The 10,095-nt window shown below is 35.5% G+C and overlaps 1 protein-coding gene across 1 annotated transcript in view; it reads right to left on the reverse strand.

Annotated features, from left to right (window-relative positions):
• Positions 1 to 4,129, reverse strand: part of LOC121731127 — a 57,892-nt gene extending 53,763 nt beyond the window's left edge. The window contains exon 1 of the mRNA XM_042120478.1: positions 3,888 to 4,129. The gene's annotated coding sequence lies outside the window, so the exon portion shown is untranslated. The remainder of the gene's footprint in view (positions 1 to 3,887) is intronic.
• Between the last annotated feature and the right edge of the window lie 5,966 nt (positions 4,130 to 10,095).

A 10,095-nucleotide genomic window follows, 5' to 3' on the forward strand; every position in this document is an offset into this window, starting at 1 on the left:
AGAACGACAAAATTCGAAAGCAACATAATATGTATTTAATTTGAAATTTACACTTACTAATTATTATAAATGCATAAGTTTGTCTGTCTGTCTGTTTTTTACCCTTAACACTAAAACCATTGAACCGATATTGATAAGTATAGATATATTTTGAGTCCAGGGAAAGGACTGAAGTCTATTTACTCAATAGCCCTTTTAATAGGACATCGCGACGTCAAAGCTTTAACTTAACAACGCTGTTCTCAAATCTTCGAGATTTCCCGTCGACTTTAAGGAACCGTAACTACTTCTCAATATAAGTATATATTTTAATTTTTATCATCAAATCGTGCTAAAAATATACAGGCTACAGCTTTCAAAGCCAATACGATGCACACACCTTGTTTTAAATGGTCGCTGTTAAGCATTTGTTGTTAGATTTTTGAACGCAGTCTTGTTCTAAATCATCTAAAGAACATAACTAGTAACTACATTCGTAACTCAACACGTAATTTTTTGTGGGTTAGTACACGAATGCTTAACAGCGTCAGCTATACCATGGACCAATTATACAGTGTATAATTGGTCCATGGTATAGCTAGCTTGATACGTGTGTAGGAACATACTTGATTCGAGCTTTGATTAATGATAGTACGCCGAAAACGAAAGCGTAGGTTTATAATTTTGATTGTAAAAACAAATGAAAGGTCGACTGATTAATACGTCCTTACGCCGGGTGACGTCACGATTTGGTCGCATAGCTCTACCTGGATTCCAATTCTGATAAGTAATCTCACAATGAAACAGCTTCGATGAAGTTTCAATCTTTCGTTACAATAAAATAAATAAATAAAAACAAAAGAGCCTTTTATTTCTGACAAGCTACAAAAAGTGCAATAAAAATAAATACCTATTATAGTATGACCCCCTCATTCGAAGATGAAGGCCTACTACAATAAGACTACAGAATTTTATTATTATTAAATGCTAAATCGACATCAGACGATATTTTATTGCTAAAAAGTTCAAAAATCAATCGTTTGAGGTTATTTTGTTAGGATCTGAGTCCACACTCCACATACAAATAAAACATTAGTTTCGGTGCATCGAAGCTGCATTCATGTTGTATTAGAATAGCGGAACCGGAGTTCTGTGCTCTAAATACTACTAAATAGTGCGAATATGTTGAGTTACGCAACTCATTGTAAAACACAGGAAACGACTATAGAGTATACTAGACAGCGTTGCCAGATTTTTTTTGTGCCAAGTCGGGACTTTGGAACTTTTTGAGTGAAAAAGCGGGATTCTTCAGTCAAAAGCGTGACAAAGTAAAAAAAGGTATAAAATCAAAAGTTTTTTTTAATTTTTATCTTTTTATTAACGTTTACGTGACAATAGATAGCTAAAGTAGCCAAAGACAATCCACCCCTCTACCTCCGACACTCTTATCTTCATTACGCACCTTTCTTTCTCAGCACGCTACACGTACATTCGAATTATACCCGAAAAGCGGGACTGAGCCTGTCCCGCGCGGGACATTTAATATTGATGAATTTTCGCATTTATAATATTAATGTGGATTTAATGGAGTTTAGTAGGATGTTATATACCACGAGAAAATTTGAGTATTCTATCGGTGTTAATTTGAAAATCGCAAGAATAATCGCAATCGCAGGATAAAACCCAATACAAAGAAGCCGCAAGTTGTACAAAGACATGACACTGTATTTCTTTCAAAATGATTGAAAAAATTATAATCAAATCGAGTAATCAAAACATTTGAAGCATCAAAATATAAAACGAGCTACATATCCTACTTCACCAGGTTGACTCTACAATGCAGAACTTGTGAATTTTGCAATATCTAAACTCTCTATAGCCCTTGACCGCTCCCTTTCTGTACCATAACTTTGCCATTTCTTGTTTGTTTAACTTCCGACATAATGCATATTATATTCGATTGCTAGTTTTTTTGGTAGCTTGTTTTAACCAATCAATGAAACTTCTTTTAACCCTTTTACATGTTGAGGGCTGAAAATTGGAGTTTGAAATAAATATTATTAACTACCGAGGAAATCCACAATAAAAAGTCCATAATATACAAGGTGTAACAAAACTAAGTGATAATACTTTATGGTAGAGTTCGTCGAAGAGAGTTCACTGTGAGAGTAGCAGCGCTGAAAGACCAATTTTTTTTTCACTTTTGTATGGGCGAGCGTCCCAGCGTCACGAGTTTCCCCATACAAAAGTGACAAAAAACTCTTTACAGGGAACACATACACACCCTAAAATATTATCGGTTAAATAGTTTTGTTACGCTATATACCCTGTATAGAGCTTTTTAGGGTTCCGTACCTCAAAAGGAAAAAACGGAACCCTTATAGGATCACTTTGTTGTCCGTCTGTCCGTCCGTCCGTCTGTCAAGACCCTTTTTCTCAGGAACGCGTGGAGGTATGAAGCTGAAATTTATATCAATTACTTAGGTCTACTGTCCCTTGAAGCTGTGAAAAAATCAAACTTCTAAGCCAACGCAATCAAAAGATACAGCCGTTTATGCCGCAAATTTTCGACACTTGCAAGGGAATCAAAACCTACAGGGTGCTTCCCGTGAACTCAGAATCTTGAAATTTGGTACGAAGCAACGTCTTATAGCATAGATAAAGGAAAAATTACGAAAACCATAATTTTTTAGTTACATCACATAATATATTTTTTTTTAATAATTTTAAACTTACTACCCATTTCCTCATAAACGCGTAGAGGTATTAAATTGAAATTCATACCAAATACTCAGGTCTATAATACCTTTAAGCTGTAACAAAATCAAACTTCTATGTCAACGCAATCAAAAGAAACAGCAATTTAAGCTGCATATTTTGAAACTCGCAAGTACTCGCAAGGGAATCAAAACCTAAAGGGTACTTCCAGTCGACCTAGAATCTTGAAATTTGGCATGAAGCAACGTTTTATAGCACACATAAAGGAAAAATTCCGAAAACCTTAAATTTTTAGTTACATTACAAAATATATATTTTTTAATAAATATAAACTTATTACTTTTTTCCTCATGAACGCGTAGAGCTATCAAGTTGAAATTCATATCAAATACTTAGATCTAATAGCCTTTAACCCGTGAAAAAAAAAAAAAACTAAGTCAACGCAAAAACGCAAAACGCAAAAGTACAACCATTGATACCGCATATTTTGAAACTCGCAACTACACGCAAGGGAATTAAAACCTAAAGACCACTTCCCGTTGACATAGAATCTCGAAATTTGGTAAGAAGCAATAGCTTACAGCACAGGTAACAGAAAAATTCCGAAAAGCTTAAAATTTTAAGTAGTTACTTTGTAAACCTTGCAGGTTTGTACGGAACCCTCGGTGCGCGAGTCCGACTCGCACTTGGCCGGTTTTTTTATTATTAATGGTTAATTACTATCGCTATAAGTAAAATTATTCTAATATCTAATCAGTATTATATTATATTGTATTAAGTAATTTAGCTGTAGTACTAGAAGTGTTTGTTTATTTTTTAGATTTGTATTTGATTATTTTTGTAATTAAAAATCTTAATTTATTTTAAGTATTTAAGGAAATAAGGAAGAGAAGCGAAGGTTACATGTAGTAATTCTATGAAAAACTCTGCATCTGAAATTTTAAGTACGACTATTTATTTCTAAGATTTTGCCGTTTATTTTTTGTGTATATCGTAGTCATAAAAATATCTAGAGCTATAATATTAATAATGTTATTCATTTAATGTTTACGTCGATGCTTGTTATTATGAAAATGTGTGTTTTAAGTTTTTTGTTTGTATTCTTATAAGGTATCTACTAGGTAATAAATGAGCTGCTATTTTGGGCACATAGCAAAGACTTAGGGGGTTAGTGGTACAATCATAAATACCTTATACAAAGGCTAGCTCCGGTATCCACAGATTTTTACTCTTTTATATTCACGGGGGGCTAGTTTTTGAAAGTAGAACTGAGTCCTATTGTATGTATTCACAACATGTTAAAAAGAATCGCTACATGGAAAATGAGGCGTGCCCTCGATAATCGGAACAAAAAGATTAGGGGACAATACACGATCGCGACACATCGGGTCTGGCACGCGTGGTGCGCACGCGCCGGCTGCTCTCTGACTGTTTGCCGCCAAAACACGGAGATAGCGCGAACTATGCGCGAATTCGCGCTTACATAATGCACTTGGCAGTGTGCGCCGCGCGCCGTGACCGGGTTAAGGAGTTTGACTTACTTTTGTGCTATCCCGCGTGGTCCAGCCGTGGTTCCTTGTATTCGTTGTGCTTAGGGTTGCAATTTGGGGACTGACTGCATTGCAAGAGAGATGGCTCTTTTAAAAATCTTGTCAAAAACAATCTTAACCCTCGGTTGTTCGCGCTTTTAAAATAACGCCGTTGGTCACCTGCGGGGCTGAAATGGTCACATTCAGCAATTCCTCTCAATCAATTCAGCAAATGAATTGTCAAAATTGTCAAACTGACAAATGTCAAATTAGTACGAATTAGTAAAAAAATTAGGGCGGTGGCGCTGCTCGCAAAGGAGAACTGTCAAAAATGACGTTTTTGTATGATGGAGCGTTAGTTCCTTTTTTTCGGCACGTTCATTTAAATTTTAAAGCCTTGTCGAGCTGTAGGCATGAATTGCAAGCAGACTTGCATTTCGCGATTAAAAAAAATAATCATATTATTATGATTCATAATATGATTCTCCAAAGCGACCCTTTTAGCCCCGCAGGGGTCTTTGAAAGCCCGAAAATTAAATGGCATAAATATATATTTTCTTAACTTTTTTCTATATTATATTATTGTTATTTAATTCAATATTAACCAGATTTCATCAAATAATTATTAATATTTTGAATATTTATAACCAAAACTCACAAATAAAAAATAGAATTCCAAAAATTTCAAGTGGATACCCGCGTAAGAAAGGAAAATAAAAAAAAAATCAACTAAATTTTAAAATTGTGGTAAGACGTGTAGATAAATCAAATAGCAATTAAATTTCCTATAATTAAGATTGAAATTTAAAAAGCTAAGTCCAAATAACATATAAACTATTGAATGTTAAACATTGATAAATTTTCAGCATCAAAACCTACTATATTTTATACATTTTCCTGTTTAAATACTTCAAACAAATGGTAAATATACCGACAATTAGTTTCTAATAAAAAAAATAAACATCATCATTTTGGTCTACGTAGCAAAATATGCATTTCTGGAAAAGTGCGTCTAAAACTTCTTATAAGCGATATAAAACAATAATTACTAACACACGAATATTTTAATTGATTTATTATTTAAATACAATGAAAATCACAAAAAAATCCATTTAGGTGTGAAAACTGTATGAAAATATCAAATCAAATTTAGGTACGCGGTTGGTCACCTGGGGTCTTTAAAGACCCCAGCGTGAATGCACAACACATACCTGTGACACACAACACATGCACGTGAGTTCAGACCAGTGGCAATTATACCAAAGTATAAAATAATTCCTTTTAGGAAGCTACCTAAAGAGCGGAGTCGCTACGATTAATTTAAATATAGTTTTTTCTCGTTTTAGAAAACTCCGGGCTTTAGGCGTTTTGCAGACGACGGGGCGGGGTGGGCCGGTCAACTTCGCTGCGTACCCCCGTCGATGTCTGCGGCTGCACGCGCCGTGTACTCAAAGCACATGCCGTCTGCGTTACTGCATGTAAACTGGTTTGTATGATCCACGGCGGGCAGCCGCGGACATCCGCCGCCAGTGCCAGCCGTCTTTTTGCCCACCGTGTGCGTTGGTAGTATGGAATTCCCTTTGTGCTATCGTTCGCGGCGAAACTGACCGGCCCGCCCCGGCCCTTCGTCTGCAAAGCGCCTTAAAGACCCTACGCGACTACCGAGGGTTAATTAAAATAATTCAAAAAGAGAACTTATACCTACTTACACATAGGGCACATAAGGGTTATCTGCATAGATCACCCTTATGTGCCCTATCACCAGTCACCTGTCCCCTGTTCCCCGTCCCCTGTCCCCTGTCCCCTGTCCCCTGTCCCCTGTCCCCTGTCCCCTGTCCCCTGTCCCCTGTCCCCTGTCCCCTGTCCCCTGTCCCCTGTCCCCTGTCCTCTGTCCCCTGTCCCCTGTCCCCTGTCCCCTGTCCCCTGTCCCCTGTCCCCTGTCCCCTGTCCCCTGTCCCCTGTCCCCTGTCCCCTGTCCCCTGTCCCCTGTCCCCTGTCCCCATGTCCCCTGTCCCCTGTCCCCTGTCCCCTATCCCCTGATCTCATTCAATCACTTACTAAAAAGTGATTACTGATACTACCAGAGATTCAAGAGAAGTTGATTCCTTGGCAGATGGGGGACCTACGTAGTTTGGTCGAGCTACGTCAAACCCAGCCGACAGATCACAATTAACATTGAATTTACATGATCCGACCAAATGACGTTGTTCTGTCAACTGCCTAGGACTCAATTTCCTCGATTGTACCATCGAAAAAATTGAATTATAGGCAGTTGACGGATCTGCGTCATTTGTTCGGATTATATATCAATTAAATGTAAGTCGTGATCTATCGGCTGGGTTTAATGTAGCTCGACCAAACTACGTAGGTCCGCCATGAGTGATCTGCCCATGAATCAACTTCTTTGATAGTACTCACCTCTAATATTGCTCTACCTACCTGCTACCGTCGTCTCCAATCAATATAATAATGTCTTTAATGTAAGCAACAAACTTATGTAACAGTTTATGAAAGTACATACCTGCATATAATATCATAATAACATTTATTAGATGCTATTGTATTCCCATTATTAAATTATTAAAATTTTGCGCATATTCAATTACTTATAGCAATGAATCGCTAGATCATTGCTGAAACATTTGGTAAGGCACTATAAAATTGATTTTTTCATTAATTCCTCAGCTTCATTTATTATGTAGGACCGCAAGATTTACTGGAATAAAAACTATTTTAATAATATTATGTTCCTTATTCTGATTACCCACTTGTTTAGTTTTTAAGTAATATTTGTTTACGCTCTTTTTCTCTGTATTATCTGTTTTTATTTTGTTTTTTATTGAATTGTAATTTTATGTTGTTTTAATAATAATATGTTTGTGTAATATTTCTAAATGGGAATAAAGTTTTTATTTATTTATTTTACTCTAAAATGTGTATGTGTTCCTTTAATAAAGAGTTCACTGTGAAAGTATTGCAGCTCTGAAAGGGCAACTTTTATGCTTGAAGGTTCGAATTTACTTCTAAAAATACTGAACTCGCATTTAGCAATTCCTCTCAATCAATTCAGCAAATGAATTGTCAAAACTGTCAAACTGACAAATGTCAAATTAGTACGAACTAGATGACGCCCACAACTGCGTTGCGCCAAAATTCGTTTACGATTTTTCGGGATAAAAAGTGTCCTATGTCCTTTCTCGAGACTCAAAGTATCTCCATACCGAATTTCAGCAAAATCGGTTCAGCGGTTTGGGCGTGAAGAGGTAACTGACAGGCAGACAGACAGACAGACACACTTTCGCATTTATAATATTAGTATGGAAGTATGGATTACTACAGATCGACAAGGCTTTTTATGAACGTGAGCGGGGGCGCTGCACGTAAAGGAGAACTGCCATAAAATGACGTTTTTGTATGATGGCAGCGTTGGTTCCTTTTTTTGCCACGTTCATATAAAGCCTTGTCTGATCTGTAGACATGAATTGCAAGCAGAGCGGCTGTTGTGAGTTTAAGAAAATGAATCATATTATGATTCTACAAAGCGACCATTTTAGCCCCGCTGTAGTAATAATAGACACGATTTGGCACTTATTTATTCATAACAATATTTATTTGACATGGCAGTGGCTACATCATCAGTCACTATAATTCAGAGATGATCGAATTAATTAATACAATATTAGGTAATACACTTGTTATGCAGCTGGACTATCCTGCTATAATAAATATATTATATAAGTGGTCGACAATATTCATTTTCTGTGTGAAAATGTATAACTGCCGCACTCAGAGATTGCGGCAGTTATACATTTTTAATTATACTATTACCCTATTCCCTCTTAAAAGGCCGGCAACGCACTTGCAGCTCTTATGATGCTGCAAGTGTCCATGGGCGACGGAAGTTGCTTTCCATCAGGTGACCCGTTCGCTCGTTTGTTCATAAAAAAAAATTGTAATTAAATGAAGATTTTGACATAATATTAAGCCCCATTCACTCTCTTCATTAAATTGAAGTTTAATCATCAATAATTAATTAAGGTGAAAACGGGACCATATTCATGAGACTTCGATGTCTGTCTGTCCGTCTGTCTATCTCTAGGCTGTATCTCAAGAACCACTATAGCTAAAATTCTGAAATTTTCACAGATTGTGTATATCTGTTGCCACTATAGCAATAATTTATACTTAAAACAAAATAAAATAAATACAACAAACGTGATTTTTTTGGCCTTTTTTGCTCGATATCAATAATGGCAATAGGTAGGCACTTGATATTTTCAAAAAGGCCTTAATTATATGTCTTCTTCAATATTTAAGAATAATATTAAAATAAAATAAAACATTAAGGGGGGCGGGCTCCCATACAAAAACACAATTTTTGGTCTATGTTTGAACTATAACAGTACGGAACCCTTCGTGCGCGAGTCCGACTCGCACTTGGCCGATTTTTTAATTTATGTCTCTGAGTGCGGCCATATAAGTTGCAGATTTTTTGTGTTTGTACGAGTACATATTATACAGTTGCATTAATTTACATAGCTGTATTAATATATGTCTACCAGAATTTCATGGCTTTGGATGGGAGATTTTCAAAAAATATCCTTAATCATTGGATATTTTTTTTTACATTTGCATGTATCACACACAGAATCAGCCGCTATAAGGAAAAAAAAGTATCAAACGTTTTGCTCTAAATTCCCCAGTATTGGTAGCGTCGTCGATGCCAAAAAATTTAAAAATTTCTTTTTTCCATTTTTTGCCATCGGATTCTGCTAGAGCTATAGTATTATTTTTGGAATTTTTACATCTTTATGGTAAAAATAATATATATATATATATATATATATATATATATATATATATATATATATATATATATATATATATATATATATATATATATATCATCATTGCACTTAATAGACTATAAAATATTATGAAAAATATTTTTAATTTTAAGGCTGCCTTCACATTATGTAACGAGTAGTGTGGCTGCCGCGCGACTGCCGCGCGGTTTGCTGTGAACGCAGTCTAATAAACCAATGTATTAAACCAAATGTACATCTCGTTAAAATGTTTGTGAAAGTTTTATTAATTAAATATCTAATTAGTGAGTTTAATAATTTCAGACAGGGTGTAAGAAAAGAAAGTGATAATACTTAAGAGTTAAGAGTGTGAATGTATCCCTTGTATAGTGTTCACTGTGAAAATAGCATTTGCATGTATCACACACAGAATCAGCCGCTATAAGGAAAAAAAAGTATCAAACGTTTTGCTCTAAATTCCCCAGTATTGGTAGCGTCGTCGATGCCAAAAAATTTAAAAATTTCTTTTTTCCATTTTTTGCCATCGGATTCTGCTAGAGCTATAGTATTATTTTTGGAATTTTTACATCTTTATGGTAAAAATAATATATATATATATATATATATACAAGGTGTAACAAAAATAAGTGATAATACTTTAGGGTGTGTATGTGTTCCTTATAGAGAGTTTACTGTGAAAGTAGCAGCGCTGAAAGACCAAAAAATTTTTTCACTTTTGTATGGGGAAACTCGTGACGCTCAAGCCCTTGCCCATACAAAAGTGAAAAAAATTTTTCGTCTTTCAGCGCTGCTACTTTCACAGTGAACTCTCTACAAGGAACACGTACACACCCTAAAGTATTATCACTTATTTTTGTTACACCCTGTATATATATATATATATATATATATATATATATATATATATATATATATATATATCATCATTGCACTTAATAGACTATAAAATATTATGAAAAATATTTTTAATTTTAAGGCTGCCTTCACATTATGTAACGAGTAGTGTGGCTGCCGCGCGACTGCCGCGCGGTTTGCTGTGAACG

This window comes from Aricia agestis, chromosome 10 (genome assembly GCF_905147365.1).
Source record: "Aricia agestis chromosome 10, ilAriAges1.1, whole genome shotgun sequence".
Classification (NCBI taxonomy): Eukaryota; Metazoa; Arthropoda; class Insecta; order Lepidoptera; family Lycaenidae; genus Aricia; species Aricia agestis.